The sequence below is a fragment of the Squalius cephalus genome (assembly GCF_949319135.1).
Source record: "Squalius cephalus genome assembly, chromosome: 3".
In the NCBI taxonomy this organism is placed as follows: Eukaryota; Metazoa; Chordata; class Actinopteri; order Cypriniformes; family Leuciscidae; genus Squalius; species Squalius cephalus.
In genome coordinates, this window is record NC_137124.1 from 15,754,482 (window position 1) to 15,766,383 (window position 11,902).

An 11,902-nucleotide genomic window follows, 5' to 3' on the forward strand; every position below is an offset into this window, starting at 1 on the left:
CATTTTCAGTGATATAGAAATATTGACTTTAAATGTAATATCCATTCAGTGTTTTCTGTAGCTCAGCTGACAGAAAGGCCGATGGATTGATTCTCAAGGAACATACTGATTAGATTTATAACTTTTGTTATAAAGTGATTGATTAAAGTGATTGTGAGTCACTTTAAATGTAAATGTTTTTGTCTATTACCAAAAAAATGATTAATATTAATAAATCAGCATATCATGCAAGTAATGTGATTATTTTGAAATACTTTTATTTTTTTAATAAAATCAACTAGTTTATTTGTTATTATATTTTTGATCAGCTTTAGTGTTTTCATCTGCCACAATACGATAACAAAACGATATTTTTTTTGTTTGGTGGCTTTTAAGGAGTTAATTTAATTTAATTATAATCATATCATGCAATTAATGTATAGTTTTATTCAAATTATAATATTTTTAATAATTATATTTTACTATACTTAGGCCATAATAATGTTATGCTTTTGAATAATTTTTGTTTGTGAGCTTTTGTGGGGACATTTTGATATAAATGATTAATTTGGTTAATCAGCATATGATGTAATTAGGTTTTGATTACACTTTTTAATAATTATAATTCAAATAATTGTATCTTTAAATAAAATTAGCTTTGATTAAAACATTTCATTTTTTTTATACAAATAGTATTTTTATTATATTTTTAACAAGCTTTCAAATATTATCTTTTTTTTAAATAAAATTATAGCTTGTTTTTATATAAACAAATGTATAAATTATAATATTTATATAATATAGATTAAAAAAAATGATCAGCATAATTAATATTTTCATCTGACAAAATAGCGTAATGCCTTTGAATATTTTTTGTTTGTGGGCTTTTGTGGAGAAATCTTGATTTGTGTTTGATTTGAATTCATCAGCATATAATTTAATTGAAACATGACTTACCATGTTGGCAACAGTTTCCAAATGACAATAGCAAATTAGACAACAATGACAAAGTGACTCCATAACTCAAGCTCATTTTGCTCACAGCTGAGATTCAGATGCGCTTTATCTCTTCATCTGTTCATTTGCACAAGCGGAGTGAATAAAAAGGAGCACGACAGCTATCGGTGTAATGGTTTATGTCAGAACTCGCACAGGCCTCTCTTTGCATTTACCTCATCAAGGTTAACGTGGTCCTCAGTAAAACTATGATGAGCGCATGTGTTTTAGTTTAAGGGCTTCCATTCTTAAACCTGACCCTATCAATGTTGTGCCAGACATTAAAAGCATTTGCTTTGCAAATTATCATGATTTCCCATTGGAACGCGTCCCAAGTCAAGGCCCCAGCAAACGTTTCCCATGAGCTGGCATGCCATTGCGCTTATGCCAAACTCATATATACGGGCAGTGATTGTTTTCTCGTCCTCTGCGAACACCGTTTTGTTTTGTCCCACTGGACGTGCTGACAAAATATCAAGTGACACCATAATTTGATCAGTATTCAATAAAAAGCTTGAGAGGTTGACGGGGCCAGTTGAAAACACGCGCTCTCAGGGGAAAGAGGCACAGATCTGCCAGTGTTCAGCCGGAGAGAGAACAGGGCTCGGGAAAGATCCAAAAACCAGCTGGATGGGTTTCAGCACCGAGTCTGGGACCCAGCAAGAGAGACCAGACTATTAGCGCTCATGCAGAGAGCTCTAGCCGGACGCTGCGTTCTAAATGGAGGTCCAAGGACTGAGAGAGGTGGTTCGGGTTTCCCACACAAGTGTGTAGTGATTCAGAAAAAGGCCATCTAAAAGAGGTCCGCTGGGTTTTCTGTTGAAAAGCAGCAGGATGGATAACTAGGTCAGATAAAAAACGCAAATTAATGAATGTTTCCGTCATTTTCGTCGCCCTTGATTCCAGAAGTATGTTCCCATTTATTCTTTTTCTCAGGCATTTGAAGAAATCTTGTTTTCCAAAAAAATAGTTTCCCATGAATTACATAAAATCTAAAACAATCGAATAATATGAAATATATGTATCAAATTTAATGCATTTGAAGCTTATTGCCAAATAATAAAAATCCATTACATCATTTGGAATGTTATATGGGACTGAGTTTATTTTATGCATTCCATGGTTTACATAGTAACAGTTGCTTCTCTGATTGGTGGATCTCATTTAAAGCTCATTTTCTTTCTTATTTTAAATATGACATTGAAATCTCACTGTCTTGTTCTTGTTCCTGCAGAAGCAGACTTCCTTATAACTCACGTCTATAGGTTACAGTTAGAAATCAATTCTGCTGTCTTAGGGAGCGTTTAAATGACCGTTTTTAACTGAAAATGGAAAGCGTTTTATGCGTTTTGGCCGTTCATTTACACAACAACGGGCCTGAAAACGTTTCAAAGTGCAAGTTTTTGAAAACGGTACCGTTATCATTATCGAATTTGTGAAAAACGGTCGGTGACATTATGCGCATGCGTATTACATGTTCAGACTATAGGCATGCACAAGTAGCCTATTTGACTTGACTCCCAGTTCACATTTTCCTGACATTTTTCCGCTTAATAGTCCAGGGTGACTTGTAGTAATAAACAAAATTGCTCAATGCTTTCGCCATCTTGATTGTTTGTATTCACCGCTCTGTAGAAGAATTCATATCTGCGAACTATTGACCTGGCAGCATTTTCTGTCATTTTCGCAGATCTGTGTGAACAGTGATAGTTTTGACAATGTTGTTGTCTGTAAGCAAACTTTTCAAATGCAAAGGAAAAACTTTTCAGTTTTTAGTACATTGTGGTAAATTGTCCCATTAAACACAGCTAATTACCTGGTTTTGGCATGAAACTCTAGATGGCGCCGGCTGAGAGGTCTTTATCATCATTATTTACATAGCACAGCTGATTGGTTGCTGTTGCATCAACATTCAAACAAACACCAGTGTGTTGCTGTTAGCAATATGCAGCGCGCCTTCAGAAACCCTCCACCTTCCCCAGCTTCACCTGTATAGATCTGCTACGGGGGTTAAAGGTGAACTTTTTTACCTTAACCGAACAGCTTCGGAGTCATTGGAATAGTTATATGACTTTTTTCGGGTTGATTGGTGGTCGTCTCGCACCCCCAAAGCGCCTGTGAGCCGAAAAACCACCCTTGCAACTTTGGGCTGGGTGACCTCAGCGTCAGGAAGTATCGCGTGATATCAGGTCTCGCGATGTAACGAATTGCTTTACGGCAAAAAAATCTGCTAAAATTCTGTCATTATTGCGCTCCCTCGCGCTGTTCGAACCCGAATGAAGAAGACGTTTTAAAGAATGTCCCATCTGCTTTGATGTCGTTGATATAGCCTCTGGTATCAACGAGTTTTTCGACAGTGTTTTCAAATATCTATTCCGAAGCTGTAGGGGGAGCTCTATAGAGAAACCTGCGAGCAAAAAGCGAGAATACAGCAAAGAAATTCCCGAAACTGCATAGCCCTGCTTTAAATCATGTGCAGCAGCATGTCATACAGCAATGTCTGATAATATTGATTACCACAAAAAATTGCTTTGTCTAGTCCCAAAAAAAGGTTACAGAGAGGAACTTGCAACGGAAGTGAATTTTGGAGGGTTTAAAGCATAAATGTTAAGCTTATAATTTAATGTAATAAACTTCTTTATACAGAAAATACACAAATAAAAAATCATGCTAGCACATATTTTTGTGACTGAGCTATTGAAACAATGAATATTTTAATGTTTAGGCCTACAGAGTGGCCCCATTTATCATAGGCTACTTAGATGATGATGCTTCTTTGGTGGCCTGTAGTGTGATGCTAACGCAAACATGTTTATAAACCAGAGAACATCCCTTCTATTAATAGGCTATAGTAACCATAAACCTGTGGTCTGAACCTGTCATAGGCTTACCTGCGGAGATGATGTAGTTTATAGATAACCGCAGAGCGAATCCTGTCGCGCGCCTGCTTGTCTTATTAAAAAACCCCAAACAGAGCGAGGCGGCTTGGGTTTCATCAGCCATAACCGCAGCCCGTTCAATGTTTATTTCCACACTTAATAACCAGTTTCATCTGTCAGATGCCTATTCATTACGCTTGGGGGAATCATTTAAGTGTGTCCCATGACGGCAACTATCATTGTCGCCACCGTAATAACACCAACGGATTCACGCGTTTCAGTCACGGAACAATAGCTAACATTGACGTTGTGGCCGAGAAGCCCCTCGCTCGCTCGCAAGCTTTGCGAGGCCAGAAGTGAGATGTAAACAGTGTTCGGTCATTCAATCTTCTACATAAGAACAGCGCTTTTGACAAGGAGCCCTGCATGTAGTCACAATAAGGCTCAGTTCCCCGGGCGTCTGTAGGCCGTCTCCCCCGCGACACATTATCTAGCGGGCCACGTTTCAGCGCAACAGACGTCCACTGTGATGACCTCGCTTTAACAGGTGCGAAGGTTTGCAAACTACAAAACCAAACCATAGATGAGACTGAAATCATGGTGGTTAGCATGATTGGCTAAATTATGAGTCTGCTATAAAAGGAGTGCAAAATCTCCACCCAAAGATCTTGACCTCTATGGTTGGGGACAGTGTTATTTTAGTATTATTTATATGCTTTTATAGTCTTTGTTAATATTCTGAATTCTTGTATTTTTCATATTTTTCAGTTCTTGTTTAAACTTGAGTTTATTTTTTTTGTAATTTTATGTGCTTTTTCATTTTTATTAGTTTTTTTTATATCATCACTATTTAAGTTTTTTTTTTCTAAAAATGTTTTGTTAGTTTGTTTTTCATAATTTTTTACGATAATAAACCTTGTTGGGAGTTTATTAAAATCTGGTTACTTTAAAAAACAAAAACAAGAAACAATTTACTTTCATGATGTTTGTATATATATATATAGTTCCTACAGTTTTTGAATGTTTGCATTCTTCTAAATTCTAGGACCAATTATACATTAGAAAATAATAAGAGAAGTCCACGAATCAGAATTCTACCCAGCATTCCTTATAAATCACATTCCTCCTCTAGAGACTTGTGCTGTCTTTGCCTCCCATGTCTTTTGGGAGAACAAAACTTCTACTTTAGGTGTCAGGAAATCTAGTGTAATTCAGCCTTGAGAAATGCTTCTATTAGAATATATATATATATATTTTTTTTTTAAATATAAGGATATCAGTTTTCAGAAATGTTTCTTGAGCAGCAAATCAGCATATTAGAATGATTTCTGAAGGATCATGTGACACTGAAGACTAGAGCAATGATGCTAAAAATTCAGCTTTGATATCACAGGAATAAATTACATTTTAAAATCAAATAAATGCAGCCTTGGTGAGAAAGAGAAACATTTTTAATAATCTTACCAACCCCTAAATTATGGTAGTGTAGGCTATATAAAAGTAATAAACATTTTTTTATATATTTACTGTAATGAGCAATTATTTATTTGCTCAGTTTTCATTGCTATGTAATTTTACAAAAAGTTTCTCAAAAATGTAAGCAGTTGATTGTGTAAGGCCTACGTTTTCATATTCGTTTTTGCTGTCGTATTGCGGTAGAGAAAAGAAAAAAAAAATGTGTGAGAGAAGCTAATGCTGCAATTTCACAAAACTGTCCACAAAGGTAATTTCATCAAGTATGAAACACGAGCCCTAACTGGAGAAAACCAGCGATGACAGACGTTATATCTAAGGTTCTTTTGTTAAGACAGTTTTCCTCAATAAGCTTGCAAATTGCTCTGATCTTAAACACAAAGCGCTCTCTCACTCGAGCAGTGATGAGCAAACCTGCGGCAGGAGAAGTGAGGTGCTGAGAAACGCCGAGGGTTTGGAGTCGGAGTCGACTTCAAAGAGGTAATGGTGACAGCAGGCACAGGGACCAAAAGAGGCCCGTCGAAGCCTGGGAGCCGAACCACGGATACAAAATCCTTGGATGATGGAGTCTGAAATTAGCGGCAGAGGTGGACAGTAACAAAGTACATTTACTTGAGTACTGTACTTTTGGAGTGTACTTTACTTGAGTGTTATTTTTTTCTGGAAACTTTTTACTTTAACTTCACTACATTTGAAAGACAAATATTGTACTTTTTACTCCACTCCATTTCTGTCAAGGTCCTTGAGTAGAAAGTAGTAACATCAGTCAGGGGATGATTTTGGTTGGAAATTCCTGACCAGAAGTATCTGTACTTTCATTCAAGGAAGTTGTGTACTTTGTCCACCTCTGATTAGCGGCCCTTCACAGACACTCATTTAAATAAATGGTTTGCCTGAAAAGTGAAATTTTTCATAATTTACTGCACCCTCACAAACTGTTACAAACCAGTGTTGCTTGAGTAAACAATGACAATTTTCACTTTTTGGTGAACTCTTACTCTTTTTTTCATATAAATACACAAACTGAGACTGCAAACACGTTTCTAAAGACGCCTAGTAAAAATCTGCCTCATTACTTTGCAAAATGATATGATAAAAGAAATGTGAAACTGTATAATTTGTGTATAATTAAGTGATAGTTTTAATAGTCTCATGTGTGTTTTATGGTCGTATCACATTCAAAGTCTGAATTGTGAAAAGTGGTTTGGCAAATAATATAATTGTATGCATAGAACATAATAATCAGACGTGTGGAAACAGAGCAGTGCCGTTTGAAAAACAGCTCAGCAGCAACAGCTAATACAAATACACACAATGGCTGAATGCTGAATGAGGAGTTCCTTGGCGACTAATGGCGATATCTTGTGTTGTTCAAAACAGCGAAGAGCTGATTGGTCAGATCAGGTTTGCGAGCCCCGAATGCAACCTTGTCATCTCGAGGATGAAACATACGTACGAATCACACAATCATCATGATTGCATGATGAGCTTCAACCCTGTGTGATAAAGTCAGCCAATGTCATTATCTTATTTTCTTTTAGCTTTATTTGTATTTTTTTTGTTTGGCGATCTAATGCCCACTAACAAAATATATGAGAATCAGAGACGTGCTATTTGCTAACATGCTTTTTGGTCATTTTAGGAGCTTGACATGGGAAAAAAAGTTGCATAAAATTATTCTTTATATCTCATTTTGCACCCCACAGAAAAATAACGTCATGGTGAGTAAATGATGACTTTTCCTTAAAGTAATATATTTAAGACAACCCATCCTTACATCGGCCCACAGTTCTTCTGCACTGCTCAAGTCTGCTTTGTACATGCTTCGCTGGACTAATTGGCTCATTTCTATCCCTCAAAAACAAGGTTGACCTTATCGAATCTGGTCCCAGCCACTGTAGCAGAATATTACTATATCTGTGTTTGCTTCGCTTTTATCCAGTATATTTTGCAACAAGCCTGAGCCCTCTTCATTTTCATAAAGGCGACTGAAAAGGCTCTTTGTTTGGGCCTTTGAACACCTGGAGGGAGTTATCTTAGGATGACTGGTCCTCCTTTGCTTCCATGGTCAGTCCGTATCGAGCTGATAGCCGCTGCCAAAGCAGTGAGCCTCTGCACTCACCCGCTCACGACACTGGCTTCAGTCAGCACTGATATTCCTGAACCACTCTCCTGGACTGCAGTAAATGCCAGTGGAGATATTCATGAGGGAAGTAAAATTGAGAATGATAGAATGAATTCATGTAAAATGTTAATACATTTTATAATGAATTCATATATAACTTTTTTTTAAATTTATATATCTTAATAAAAAGTAAATATTCATATTTTTTACTTACTTTTTATACATAAACTATATTGACAAAAGTATTAGGACACCTGATCACACCAACAGGGACTGTAATGATATTCAATACATAGACATTAAAGGGTTAGTTCACCCAAAAATGAAAATTCTGTCATTAATTACTCATCCTCATGTCGTTTCAAAACCGTAAGACTTTCATCCATCTTTGGAACACAAATTAAGATCTTTTAATGAAATATGAAGTTCATTCTCCTGTGTAACGCAGCACGTTTGAGCTTCAGCAAGAACCAATGAGGTTCATTCTCCTGTGTTACGCAGCACGTTTGAGCTTCAGCAAGAACCAATGAGGTTCATTCTCGTGTTATGCAGCACGTTTGAGCTTCAGCAAGAACCAATGAGGTTCATTCTCGTGTTACTCAGCACGTTTGAGCTTCAGCAAGAACCAATGAGGTTCATTCTCGTGTTACTCAGCATGTTTGAGCTTTAGCAAGAACCAATGAGGTTCCTTCTCGCGTGTTACTCAGCACGTTTGAGCTTCAGCAAGAACCAATGAGGTTCATTCTCATGTTACTCAGCACGTTTGAGCTTCAGCAAGAACCAATGAGGTTCATTCTCGTGTTACTCAGCACGTTTGAGCTTCAGCAAGAACCAATAAGGTTCATTCTCGTGTTACGTAGCACGTTTCAGCTTCAGCAAGAACCAATGAGGTTCATTTTCGTGTTACGCAGCACATTTCAGCTTCCGCAAGAGTTTTGTTCTCGTGCGTCAAGCAGGATCGGTTGAGCTTCTGTTTATGTTCGCTGATCAATGTTTATATATGAATAAAAGATTAAACTCAATCTGTTCATCGTGTAAAACGATCAAATCATTTAAAAAATTGGACTAAACTGCTCAATTCATATGGATTAGTTTTGCAATCTCTTTATGAACTTTTTGAGGTGTCAAAGTGGTAGTTGTGTATCAATGGAGGGACAGAAAGCTCTCAGATTTCATCAAAAAGATCTTCATCTGTGTTCCAAAGATGAACGAAAGTCTTACAGGTTTGGAACAACATGAGGGTGAGTAATTACTGACAGAATTTCCATTTTTGGGTGAACTAACCCTTTAATATGAAGTTGGTTCCAATGGTGTTCGATAAGGTTGAGGTCAAGTTCTTTCACACCAAACTCATCCAAATATGTCTTTATGGACCTTGCTTTGTGCACTAAGGCACAGTCATGCTGGAATAAAAAAGGGCCATCCCCAAACTGTTCCCACAAAGTTGGAAGCATAGCATTGTCCTAAATGTCTTGGTATTCTGAAGCATTGAGATTTTCCTCCAACCCCTCCATAACATTATCTCTCCTCCACCAAACTTGTCACAAAGCAGTCAGGCAGGGAACCTTCTCCTGACTCGTCCATCATACTGCCAAACAGAGAGGCGTGATTCATCACTCCATGAAACACGTTTCCACTGCTCCAGAATCCAGTGGCGGCGTGTTTAACACCACTCCATCAGACGCTTGGTGATGTGAGACTTGCATGCAGCTGCTCAGCCATGGAAACCCATTCCATGAAGCTCCCGACGCACCGTTTTTGTGCTAATATTAATGCCAGTGGAAGTTTGGAACTCTTCAGCTATGGAATCAGCAAAGCGTTGGCGACTTTTTACGCTCCATGCGCCTCAGCACTGACAGTACCACTCTTGAATTCACTGAGAACTTCAGAACAACTCATTTTATTTACTTGTATGCAATGTTTGTAAATGCAGACTGCATGGCTAGGGGCTTGATTTTATACACCTGTGGCAATACATGTATTAAATATTTTTTACTTATTCAAATTTGTGGGGACGTTAGTGAGCTAGATAGTGAGCTTTTTTTATTCATATTTTTGTGCAATTTAATCTAATAATTAACTTTTTTATTAATTTTGCTGCCAAATCGATTAATCGTGATTAATTGCATCTAACATAAAAGTTTGTAAAAAATATATTTGTGTGTATATACAGTAGTCAACATCGATTACAGTAATCAATTTGACAGCACTAAAAATAAATGAATCTCAGTCGTCACAATCGATTTGTCAGCACTATTAATTTGATTTTTTTTTTTTTAAATTTCTGGACTATTAATTCTTTCATATTAATGGTTATAAACAAGATATTTACAAGTTTGATTAATTTACTTGTTTTAATCATATTTGTTGGCAAATAAATAAACTAGAAGTTTACTTTTTAATTTAATAATTAATTAATTTATTATTTATTTAGTTATTTTTTTATTCATATTTGTGAACAAGTTAAGGAACTAGATATTTACATTTTCTGAAGAAAAAATGTATCCAAATTATAAAATAATCCAAATGTGAGTAGTGTTTACAGGCTCAAGTTAAAAGACCCTCAGTGCCTCAAAATTTGGTTACTACAATTGAATTTGAACTTACTTTGTGACCGTTAAAAAAGTATGTTCTATATAGTATGAATGTAATCCGGACGTACTACATCTGCCATGTTATCGTTATCATGTTACCAGCGTTGTCGTCTCCTGTGGCCTCATGGGATAAAGTGTCCATCGAATGCGCACTTCAGAATCTCGCCGGAAGCAGGTCATCCAGGAACGTTTCTCATACTGTTTTTCGAAAACTATGTATTCTGACATACTACTCTGTTGGCGTACTGTTTTTCGCAAACAATACAGTAGGGAAGTATTCGCTTTCGGATGCAGCGCCTATCCCCAACTCTCTATATTTTCTGGTCTTTCCAGACAAGTAGATGATAAAACCATTTGCTTATGTAAATCCAATAGCCTAAAAAATTAATAGCGCACATTTCACAAGCCTCACAGTTTTAGATATCATTCATGTCCATGGCACAAATGGTGTGGAATGACCACCGAACTTACTACTCTGGGTCAGAGGTTTGTTTAGATCAGTAACATGCAAGAGCAGTAAATAATGGTTAAAAAAAAAAGTAATTGTGATTGTGAATATTGTTATTTATATTGTTTCATAATTTAAATAACTGTTTGAAAACATCTTGTATCTTACTGTGTATTAAACAATAAAAACTGTGACGGTTTTCTTTAGTTGAAGCACCTGTTCTCTGTAGCTAAATCTCTATATTCTAGTGTCACTTTGATTGAACAATGCTGGCGATTTTCTGAAGCTTTTCTATTGAGATCTGTTTTGGGAAGAGTCTGCAGAGTCATGTGATTTCTTTGAGGATGCAGTCATTACAATTAGCCGGGTAATGCTGCTAAACGGCATTGAAGCCTGGAGAGGGGAAGAGACTTGACCTTCATTTAAAAGGTGTGGAACGCCAATTAACCGGAGCACCCAAGCTTGGAGGATGAGGGCACTTGCCTCCACTTTCCCACGATTTTTCCCCGGATCACATTTTCAGCCGTTTTTTTTAAATCTGACAAGATTATTTGATTGATTGATTGATAATTTGCATGTAAAAACAGTTTACACAATGACTCGATTTTCTGTCATCGTGATTAGCAACCTACAAATGATTAAAGCAATACACTAAGTGCAGATATATTTGTGTGCGTTTCAGGTTTTAGTGAGCAAAATACGCTTTTCCTGCTTTTCCTGCCTTCCCTTCCCGTACGCCCTCTCTCGCTCGATCTCTCTGAGCCTTGCCCTCATTAGGAAGTGTTTAGAAAGCTGCTGAAGTGAGAAATGGGCCCGCGAGAGCTCGTTGTCCTAATTAAACTTTGACAAGAAGAGTGACAAGAAGCAATGGAGGGGAAACAATGGCAACAGTGTCCGAGTATGAGCCCAAAGCTGGGAAAGTCTTTGTCCCGCCGAACAAAAGCATTTGTTTGCACGTATTCAACTCCACTCAACTTCACCAGGCCCAGGTGCAAAAACCAACTTCGTGATGAACATCAGAACGCATCACACCTTGGCCCATCTGATGCCCAGCCCGCCGTCGCTTCAAATCCATCCCTCCGCAAGCAGATCAAAGCCACTTTGTTACAATGTAAATATTCCTGGACAATTAATTCACACTCATTACCTCCAACGCCTGGCATTAAGACACAGCCAATCATTCTTTTCGGAACTGTGTAAGGCTTTTGAAGAATCTAAAACATTCCCAAACTTCCTAACTGCAGCCATTTCCAATGTTTGATCTCTTAAAACTTGTCTGATTCGTCATGTAAACGCATATCTGGAAAACAGCATGTTTTCTGTTTGAAAGACTGATTCACTGGCAGGTGGGACGAGAAAGTCTGTTTGTCATGGTAGGCGGAGAGCACACTTGCCCAAAAGGGGGAGG